The sequence below is a fragment of the Macaca fascicularis genome, chromosome 5 (genome assembly GCF_037993035.2).
Source record: "Macaca fascicularis isolate 582-1 chromosome 5, T2T-MFA8v1.1".
In the NCBI taxonomy this organism is placed as follows: Eukaryota; Metazoa; Chordata; class Mammalia; order Primates; family Cercopithecidae; genus Macaca; species Macaca fascicularis.
Genome location: NC_088379.1, coordinates 104901244 through 104913123, shown reverse-complemented (window position 1 = coordinate 104913123; position 11880 = coordinate 104901244).

Genomic DNA, 11880 nt, shown 5'->3' with positions numbered 1-11880 from the left:
GGTAAAGGGATCAATTCACCAAGAAGAGCTAACTATCCTAAATATATATGCACCCAATATAGGAGCACCCAGATTCATAAGGCACACCCCTAGAGTCCTACAAAGAGACTTAGACTCCCACACAATAATAATGGGAGACTTTAACACCCTACTGTCAACATTAGACAGATCCACAAGAGAGAAAGTTAACAAGGATATCCAGGAATTGAACTCAACTCTGCACCAAGCAGACCTAATAGACATCTACAGAATTCTCCACCCCAAATCAACAGAATATACATTCTTCTCAGCACCACATCACACTTATTCCAAAATTGACCACATAGTTGGAAGTAAAGCACTCCTCAGCAAATGTAAAAGAACAGAAATTATAACAAACTGTGTCTCAGACCACAGTGCAATCAAACTAGAACTCAGGATTAAGAAACTCACTCAAAACCGTTCAACTACATGGAAACTAAACAACCTGCTCCTGAATGACTACTGGGTACATAACAAAATGAAGGCAGAAATAAAGATATTATTTGAAACCAATGAGAACAAAGATACAACATACCAGAATCTCTGGGACACATTTAAAGCAGTGTGTAGAGGGAAATTTATAGCACTAAATGCCCACAAGAGAAAGCAGGAAAGATCTACAATCGACACCCTATCATCACAATTAAAAGAACAAGAGAAGCAAGAGCAAACACATTCAAAACCTAGCAGAAGGCAAGAAATAACTAAGATCAGAGCAGAACTGAAGGAGATAGAGACACAAAAAACCCTTCAAAAAATCAATGAATCCAGGAACTGGTTTTTGGAAAACGTCAACAAAATTGGTAGACTGCTAGCAAGACTAATAAAGAAGAAAAGAGAGAAGAATCAAATAGATACAACAAAGAATGATAAAGAGGATATAACCACCAATCCCACAGAAATACACACTACCATCAGAGAATACTATAAACACCTCTACACAAATAAACTAGAAAAACTAGAAGAAACGGATAAGTTCCTGGACACATACACCCTCCCAAGACTAAACCGGGAAGAAGTTGAAACCTTGAAAAGACCAGTAACAGGCTCTGAAATTGAGGCAATAATTAATAGCCTACCAACAACAACAACAAAAAAATCCAGGGCCAGACGGATTCACAGCCAAATTCTACCAGAGGTCCAAAGAGGAGCTGGTACCATTGCTTCTGAAACTATTCCAATCAACAGAAAAAGAGGGAATCCTCCCTAACTCATTTTATGAGGCCAGCATCATCCTGATACCAAAGCCTGGCAGAGACACAACAAAAAAAGAGAATTTTAAACCAATATCCCTGATGAACATCGATGCAAAAATCCTCAATAAAATACTGGCAAACCGAATCCAGCAGCACATCAAAAAGCTTATCCACAACGATCAAGTTGGCTTCATCCCTGGGATGTGAGGCTGGTTCAACATAGGCAAATCAACAAACGTAATCCATCATATAAACAGAATCGAAGACAAAAACCAAATGATTATCTTAATAGACGCAGAAAAGGCTTTTGACAAAATTCAACAGCCCTTCATGCTAAAAACTCTCAATAAACTAGGTATCGAACGAATGTATCTCAAAATAATAAGAGCTTTTTATGAAAAACCCACAGCCAATATCATACTGAATGGGCAAAAACTGGAAGCATTCCCTTTGAAAACTGGCACAAGGCAGGGATGCCCTCTCTCACCACTCCCATTTAACATAGTGTTGGAAGTTCTAGCCAGGGTAATCAGGCTGGAGAAAGAAATAAAGGGTACTCGATTAGGAAAAGAGGAAGTCAAATTGTCCCTGTTTGCAGATGACATGACTGTATATTTAGAAAACCCCATTGTCTCAGCCCAAAATCTCCTTAAGCTGATAAGCAACTTCAGCAAAGTCTCAGGATACAAAATCAATGTGCAAAAATCACAAGCATTCCTATACACCAACAACAGACAAACAGAGAGCCAAATCATGAATGAACTCCTCTTCACAATTGCTTCAAAGAGAATAAAATACCTAGGAATTCAACTTACAAGGGATGTGAAGGACCTCTTCAAGGAGAACTACAAGCCACTGCTCATCGAAATAGCAGAGGATACAAAGAAATGGAAGAACATTCCACGCTCATGGATAAGAAGAATCAATATTGTGAAAATGGTCATACTGCCCAAGGTAATTGATAGATTCAATGCCATCCCCATCAAGCTACCAATGACTTTCTTCACAGAATTGGAAAAAACTATCTTAAAGTTCATATGGAACCAAAAAATAGCCCACATTGCCAAGACAAACCTAAGCAAAAAGAACAAAACTGGAGGCATCATGCTGCCTGACTTCAAACTATACTACAAGGCTACAGTAACCAAAACAGCATGGTACTGGTACCAAAACAGATATATAGACCAACAGAACAGAACAGAGGCCTCAGAAATAATGTCACACATCTACAACCATCTGATCTTTGACAAACCTGACAAAAACAAGCAGTGGGAAGGGATTCCCTATTTAATAAATGCTGCTGAAAAAACTGGCTAGCCATATGCAGAAAACTGAAACTGGACCCCTTCGTTACACCTTATACAAAAATTAACTCAAGATGGATTAATGACTTAAACATAAAACCTAAAACCATCAAAACCTTAGAAGAAAACCTAGGCAATACCATTCAGGACATAGGCATGGGCAAAGACTTCATGACTAAAACACCAAAGCAATGGCAACAAAAGTCAAAATTGACAAATGGGATCTAATTAAAGAGCTTCTGCACAGCAAAAGAAACTACCATCAGAGTGAACAGGCAACCTACAGAATGGAAGAAAATTATTGCAATCTATCCATCTGACAAAGGGCTAAAATTCAGAATCTACAAGGAACTTAAACAAATTTACAGGAAAAAAGTCAAACAACCCCATCAAAAAGTGGGTGAAGGATATGAACAGACACTTCTCAAAACAAGACATTTATGCAGCCAACAGACACATGAAAAAATGTTCATCATCACTGGCCATCAGAGAAATGCAAATCAAAACCACAATGAGCTACCATCTCACACCAGTTAGAATGGCAATCATTAAAAAGTCAGGAAACAACACGTGCTGGAGAGAATGTGGAGAAATAGGAATGCTTTTACACTGTTCGTGGGACTGTAAACTAGTTCAACCATTGTGGAAGACAGTCTGGCGATTCCTCAAGGATCTAGAACTAGAAATACCATTTGACCCAGCCATCCCATAACTGGGTATGTACCCCAAGGATTATAAATCATACTGCTATAAAGACACATGCACACATATGTTTATTGCAGCACTATTCACAATAACAAAGATTTGGAACCAACCCAAATGTCCATCAATGATAGACTGGATTAAGAAAATGTGGCACATATACACCATGGAATACTACGTAGTCATAAAAAAGGATGAGCTCATGTCCTTTGTAGGGACATGAATGAAGCTGGAAACCATCATTCTGAGCAAACTATCACAATAACAGAAAACCAAACACCGCACATTCTCACTTATAGGTGGGAATTGAACAGTGAGAACACCTGGACACAGGGCGGGAAATATCACACACCGGGGCCTGTCGTGGGGCGTGAGGAGGGGAGACGGATAGAATTAGGAGATAAACCTAATGTAAATGATGAGGTAATGGGTGCAGTACACCAACATGACACACATATACATATGTAACCAACCTACATGTTGTGCACATGTACCCTAGAACTTAAAGTATAATAAAAAATAAATAAAATAAAAGTAAAAGTAAAAAAAAGAAAACTTCAGACCAAATAAAGTTCAAAATAATATAAACTATCTCATGTCAAAAGCCTTGGGAAGAAATTACTCATAGAGTCATAGAAATGTTTTTCTTACTGGATCTCTTAGGAAGCTAAGATTATCAATGGCAGACATATAAGGCTAGATGTAAGAAAATTCTCATAGGACTAAATATAAAATTTTAGAGTTATTAAACATGAAATTATTATATAGTCCAATAGATTTTTGGCTACAGTCTTGCAAGATTAATGCAAACAAGCTTTTGAATTACCTAGGTAATCCTGGATTTTGCCTTTTTCTCCCAAATGACTTATAATTGGATTTTCAATTGCCCTCTTGGGCCCCAGAGTGTTGGCAGCTGGGCATGTGTCTTCTACACAGAAACTTCCAAATCATCCCTTGAAAAATCTGACCAGCCCAAGAGAAAATATCTACCCTTACTAACATTATATTCCCCAGCAATTAATCCCACCAGATAGTTCTACAGCGAATCTCACATGACACAGATGCCACCCATGTATTCAGAGCTTCCTGATAGCTCGTTAGTGCCCCATCCGTCCTACAACAGAAGACAACCAAGATCATCAGAAATGTGGAGTCATTCTAGCTTTGCAATCGGAAAGAAAGAAACAAAGCAAAGAAAAAAGAAGTCAGAAGAAGTAATCCATGAAGTGAAAAAATACAAAATCTTTTTTTTTTTTTAATTATACTTTATGTTCTAGGGTACAAGTACACAATGTGCAGGTTTGTTACATATGTATACATTTGCCATGTTGGTGTGCTGCACCCATCAACTCGTCATTTACAATTGGTATATCTCCTAATGCTATCCCTCCCCCATCCCCCAACCCCAAAATAGGCCCCAGTGTGTGATGTTCCCCACCCTGTGTCCAAGTGTTCTCATTGTTCAATTCCCACCTATGAGTGAGAACATGCGGTGTTTGGCTTTCTGTTCTTGTGATAGTTTGCTGAGAATGATGGTTTCCAGCTGTATCCATGTCCCTACAAAGGACATGGACTCATCCTTTTTTATGGTTGCATAGTATTCCATGGTGTATATGTGCTACATTTTCTTAATCCAGTCTGTCAGCGGTAATTACTTGCAAAGAGAAAAGATATAATATGCATGGAAGAAGAATATGATACCATAAAAAATCTCTTGAGAATTAAAAATTTTCACAGCAGAGTAGAAATCCAAAAGAAGCATAAAAGTTCTCAATAAATTTATCCCTCTGTGTGCCTTTTCTCCAGAAGATTACTAATGAAATGCCCCCAAACAGATAATTAATTCAGAAAGATGTGGTGTCTGACAAGCTGATGCTCTCACCCCGAGGAGAGGGAAGGGATTCCCCAGGACGAGGGTGAGGAGGCTCCAGGATGGCAGGTGGGGCCAGATGCGAAGCACCTCCTGCCCACATGGGAGTAAGTCAAAGACTCCAGAGAGATACACAACTGGGAATAAAATTTCCAGAGACTGTATCAACAATCATGCTATGTCTCAAGCAATTTAAATGGAAATAAAGTTGGCATGTTCCCGAAAAGTATGCTAAAAAACTCAGAAGTGGCTTTAAGGCTGACATAGACATACAAAATATGTGTCTATAAAACGGTAATAATAATAGAATCTGCCTCATAGAGTTATTCTGAGGTTTACGTGAGTGGGCAAATGTGAAGCATATGGACAGCAATTGGCACATGCTGAGAGTGACAAGGATATTACCTATTATTATTCCTCAGGTTATTAAACTCTAGAGTTAGGATTGCTGGAATCCTGGCCCTACCACTAGCTGTGTTACATTGGGAAATTTATGCAATCTCTCTGAACCTCAATGTCTTCATGTGTACAATGCTCATGGCATGGTATCTACCTCATAAGTTAATGCTAAACATTGCACAAAATGAGGCAATATATGTGCAAAAGTGAGCAAAATCAGCACTTTATGAATATTAGATATGGATAGTAATCATTTATATTTTACAAAAATTTATACTTTTAATTTCAAAAATGGAAAAAGTCTTCACCATTAAAGAGCTCTTTAGGAAGAGTTTTCAGGAAGTTTTATATTGTGACAACCATAGCATTTGTATTACTCTGTATTCTTTTAATAAACACTTGGTATTTCTACATCATCTCAGTAAATATACTTTTAAGCATCTGCCAAGCATATTATCACATAATTTAAAATACATCAATACATCATCAAAACACTTTTGGAACATTCAGATGGTTTGTAGTTTGGCTTTAACAGAAAAGTCTGGATGGAACACCTTTGCTTTTGGATTGGGCTTCTTAGATTATTTCCCAACTCCCTTCACAGGAGGAATGTAAACAAACATTTTGCTCTCTCACGCATGCTCTTCTTGGCAGTATTCCAGGCTCCACAGCTACTGGAAGACCAACAATCATTTCAACTCCCTTGACATCTTGGGCTTCAGTTCCAAAATCAAAATGAAATGCTAATTGAGTAGAAATTGATGGCTTTGAATGTGAGATTTTCAAAAATTGCTCTAGGAACTTAAAATTTACTCAATTTAATGGAATATTCTATAGAGTATTTATTCCATTCTCAAGTTCTATTTATTGCTACTAAAGTCCCTCTACCACTCTTCATTTGGCACCTCATATCCAAATATGCTTTAAAGTTTACTATTTATGCACATACATGAAATGTTACATTTTTTCTAGCAATCTTTAAAATAATATTAATCTCACCATTTTGCCAAGTTATTTAACCCCAAAAATGAAGGATTTGAACTGAAGATACTTTCTGCCAGTTACAATATTCTTTCTTGGGTCCATGTGAATTATGGACCTCTTGGGGTAAAGGAGACAGTTGGATCTCTTGTAGAGATGCTGGTCTGTCCTTCTCCAGGCTTTGGATTCACATCCCTGCACTACTCATCATTACCGTATAATTACATTAGAGATGCCAGTCCTTGCCTTCCACTAACCTTCCAAGAGCACTTGTGGTAATTTGTTAAATCAGCAATAGAAAATTAACACACCCCTGTTGCAGGCATGGCCATCTAAGGTTTGTGGGTAGACACATCTCCCTCTTTGACCACAACCTGGAAAAGCTCTCCAATTTTAAGAAGCCATAAGATTACATTAGGTCCACCTGGATAACTCAAGCTAATCTTCGAACCTCAAGACCTTTAACTGAATCACATCAACAAAATCTGTTGTTTGCCATGAAAAGCAACATAATCCTAGATTCCAGGGGTTAGGAGTAGGCATCTTTGGGGGTCATTATTCTACCTACAACACAGGAGATCACTGACCCAAATGGAACCAAATATATAATCTCTCTGGATAAGCTGAATTTAGAATATGGTACTTGGTGGAAATGGAATACAGAATTGGGCTGGCTTGCAAAGACATATACACAGAGAGAAGCAGAGGAAAGTGATGCCCTGTGACCCCTAGAGATTGATAGGGTTACCTTTGGATATTCCAGATGTTGCTTCAGGCTTGCCATAGTGCTCTGATTCTAGAACATTGACATTCAATCGTATGTCCCCTACTCTTCCCACTTGCTCATCTATATGTTTAAAAGGTGGGGCAAAGAGTAAGCACAGAGTAGTTGCCAGATGGTACTAAAGAAAGACAAACCCACAGCCAATATCATACAGAATGGGCAAAAGCTGGAAGCATTCCACTTAAAAACCAGCACAAGACAAGAATGCCCTCTCTCACCACTCCTATTCAACATAGTGTTGGAAGTTCTGGCCAGGGCAATCAGGCAAGAGAAAGAAATAAAGGGAACTCGGTTAGGAAAACAGGAAGTCAAATTCTTCCTGCTTGCAGATGCCATGATTGTATATTTAGAAAACCCCATCATCGCAGCCCAAAATCTCCTTAAGCTGATAAGCAACTTCAACAAAGTCTCAGCAAACAAAATCAATGTGCAAAAGTCACAAGCATTCCTATACACCAATAACAGACAAACAGAGAGCCAAATAATAAGTGAACTCCCATTCACAATTGCTACAAAGAGAATAAAATACCGAGGAATACAACTTACAAGGGATGTGAAGGACCTCTTCAAAGAGAACTACAAACCACTGCTCAAGGAAATAAGAGGGAACACAAACAAATGGAATAACATTCCATGCTCATGGATAGGAAGAATCAGTATAATGAAAATGACCATAGTCCCCAAAGTAACTTATAGATTCAATGCTATCACCATCAATCTACAATTGGCTTTCTTCACAGAATTAGAAAAAACTACCTTACATTTTATATGGAACCAAAAAACATCCCATATAGCCAAGAAAATCCTAAGCAAAAAGAACAAAACTGGAGGCATCACACAACCTGACTTCAAACTATACTACAAGGCTACAGATATATAGACCAATGGAACAGAACAGAGGCCTCAGAAATAATGCCACACATCTACAACCATCTGATCTTTGACAAACCTGACAAAAACAAGCAATGGGAAAGGATTCCCTATTTAATAAATGCTGTTGAAAAAACTGGCTAGCCATATGCAGAAAACTGAAACTGGACCCCTTCCTTACACCTTATATAAAGATTAACTCAAGATGAATTAAATACTTAAATGTAAGACCTAAAACCATAAAAACGCCAGAAGAAAACCTAGGCAATACCATTCAGAACATAGGCATGGACGAAGACTTCGTGACTAAAACACAAAAAGCAATGGCAACAAAAGCCAAAACGGACTAATGGGATCTAATTAAACTAAAGAGCTTCTGCACAGCAAAAGAAACTACCATCAGAGTGAACAGCCAACCTACTGAATGGGAGAAAATTGTTGCAATCTATCCATCTGACAAAGGGCTAAAATCCAGAATCTATAAGGAACTTAAACAAATTCACAGGAAAAAAATAAAAAACTCCATCAAAAAGTGGGTGAAGGATATGAACAGACACTTCTCAAAATAAGACATTCATGCAGCCAGCAAACATATGAAAAAAAAAGCTCATCATCTCTGGTCATTAGAGAAATGCAAATCAAAACCACAATGAGATACCATCTCACGCCGGTTAGAGTGGTAATCATTAAAAAGTCAGGAAACAACAGATGCTGGAAAGGATGTAGAGAAATAGGAACACTTTTACACTGTTAATGGGAGTGTAAATTAGTTCAACCATTGTGGAAGACAGTGTGACAATTCCTCAAGGATATAGAACCAGAAATACCATTTGAGCCATCAATCCCATTACTGGGTATCTACCAAAGGATTATAAATCATTTTACTATAAAGACACATGCACATGTATGTTTATTGCAGCACTGTTTACAATAGCAAAGACTTGGAACCAACCCAAATGCCTATCAGTGTTAGACTGGATAAAGAAAATGTGGCACATATACAAGATGCAATACTACGCAGCCATAAAAAAAAAAGGATGAGTTCATATCCTTTGCAGGGACATGGATGAAGCTGTAAACTATCATTCTCAGCAAACTAACACAAGAATAGAAAACCAAACACTACATGTTCTCACTCTTAAGTGAGAGTTGAACAATGAGAATGCATGGACACAGGGAGGGGAACATCACACACCGGGGCCTGTTGAGGGGTGGGGGCTAGGAGACAGATAGCAGATAGAAGATAGAAGATAGAGATAGAGACAGATAACAGATAGAAGAAATACCTAATGTACATGATGGGTTGATGGGTGCAGCAAACCACCATGTCTTGTGTATACCTATGTAACAAACCTGCATGTTCTGCACATGTATCCCAGAATTTAAAGAATAATTTAAAAAAGAAGAAGAAAGAAGAAGAAGAAGGAGGAGGAGGAGGAAGGAGATGATGAAGAAGAAGAGATGAGATGACAAAGAAGGAGGAGGAGGAGGAGGAGAAGGAGAAGGAGGAGGAGGAAAAAAAACAAAGATCTCCTGACTCTATGGAGTTTATCCCGAAGTACTTTTGGCCATTGTGTTCACAAAGTGACAGAAGCTCGTAAGCAAATACCACATTTCCAAATTCATTTGGGCCTTGAAAACAAGGTGGTAGTGGCTACAATTCCCTTAAATGCTAAGTCTCCAGATGTGAGAGAGGATTAAACAGAAAAATGTATAAAAGGATGTATTAAAGGAAAAAAAGATAGTCAATATTATTTGTCTATACTGTTGATCGCATCTATACCTCTCAATTGCACCTCATCTTTCTTGATAAATCCTTTTTTGTGATTGATAATATTATTTTGGGATTGATAACAGATTTTTATTTATTTACTTTTTCTATTTTAATAGGTTTTCGGGGAACAGGTGGTGTTTGGTTACATGAATAGGTTCTTTAGTGGTGATTTCTGAGATTTTGGTGTATCCATCACTCAAGCAGTGTACACCATACCCAATGTGTAGTATTTTATCCCTGATCCCCCTCCCTCCCTCGTCACTGAGTCCCCAAAGTCCATTGTATCATACCTTTGCCTTAGCATCCTCATAGCTCAGCTCCCACTTGTGTGAAAACATATTTGGTTTCTCATTCCTGAGTTATTTCACTTAGAATAATGTTCTCCAATTCCACCCAGGTTGCTACCAATGCCACTATTTAGATCCTTTATATGGCTGAGTAGTGTTCCATTGTGTGTGTGTGTGTGTGTGTGTGTGTGTGTGTGTGTGTGTATAATGAAAATATACATTTTCTTTATCTAGTCAATGATTGATGGGCATTTGGGCTGGCTCTATATTTTTGCAATTGTGAATTGTGCTGCTATAAGAATGGTTGTGCAAGTATTTCTCTTTCATATAATGACTTCTTTTCCTCTGTGTAGATATCCAGTAGTGGGATTGCTGAATCAAATGGTAGATCTTCTTTTAGTTCTTTAAGGAATCTCCTCACTGTTTTCCAAGTGGTTGTACTAGTTTACATTCCCACCAACAGTGTACAAGTGTTCCCTGTTCACCATATCCACACCAACATCCATTATTTTGATTTTTTGATTACAGCCATTCTTGCAGGAGTAAGGTGGCATAATATCGTGGTTTCGATTTGTATTTCCATAATCAATAGTGATATTGAGCATTTTTTCATTTGTTTGTTGGTGATTTGCTTATTTTCTTTTGGGAATTGTCTACTAATATCCCGGCCCGCGGGATAGTCGAAGCAGGCCCTGGAGGAGGGGGTGGGAATTTGGGGAACAAGAGATACGAGAAATGGAGACAAGACAGTGCTCTGATCAAGTCTCCTTTAATGGCGGTAATGCAGTGCCTTATATACACTTGGAGGGGAAGGGGTTGGGCCAAGGTGAAAATGATCTCATAGTGGAGGCGTGGCCAGATAGGTATTGGTTTCTCTGGTCGAAGTCATGTTGCACCTGCACTGTCAGGTAGTAATTTTCGCGGGCACGGGAAAAATGGGTGAAGAAGAAGCAGGAAGAGCGCCATCTTTTATGAGGTATTAATACAGGGAAAAAGGTAAATCTAGGGAGGAGGTAGAAGGTGGAAATGAATAGAGCTCAGGCGTTTTTAATCGTCAGTTATTATTCGCTATGGCCGGGGCGTGCAGCTCCGGACATACTAATATCCTTAGCCCTCTTTTGAATAGGATTGTTTGTTTTTTCTTGCTGATTTGTTTGAGTTCTTTGTAGATTCTGGATATGAGTCCTTGATCAGATGTATAGATTGCCAAGATTTTCTCCCACTCTCTGTGTTGTCTGTTCAATCTACTAATTATTTCTTTTGCTGTGCAGACACTTTTTAGCTTAATTAAGTCTTGTCTATTTACCATTGTGTTTGTTGCATTTGCTTTGGGTTTTTGATCATGAAATCTCTGCCAATGTCTAGAAGGGTTTTTCCAATGTTATCTTCTAGAATTTTTATGACTTAGGGTATTTGATTTAAGTCTTTGATCCATCTTGAGTTGATTTCTTTATAAAATGGGAGATGAAGATCCTGTTTCATTCTTCTACATATGGTTTGTCAACTATCCCAGCACCATTTGTTGAATAGAGTGTCCTTTCCCCACTTTATGTTTTTCTTCGCTTTATCAAAGATCAGTTGGCTATAAGTATTTGGGTTTATTTCTGGGTTCTCTGTTCTGTTCCATTGGTCTGCAAGCCTGTTTTTATACCAGTACCATTCTGTTTTGGTTACTATAGCCTTACAGAAAAG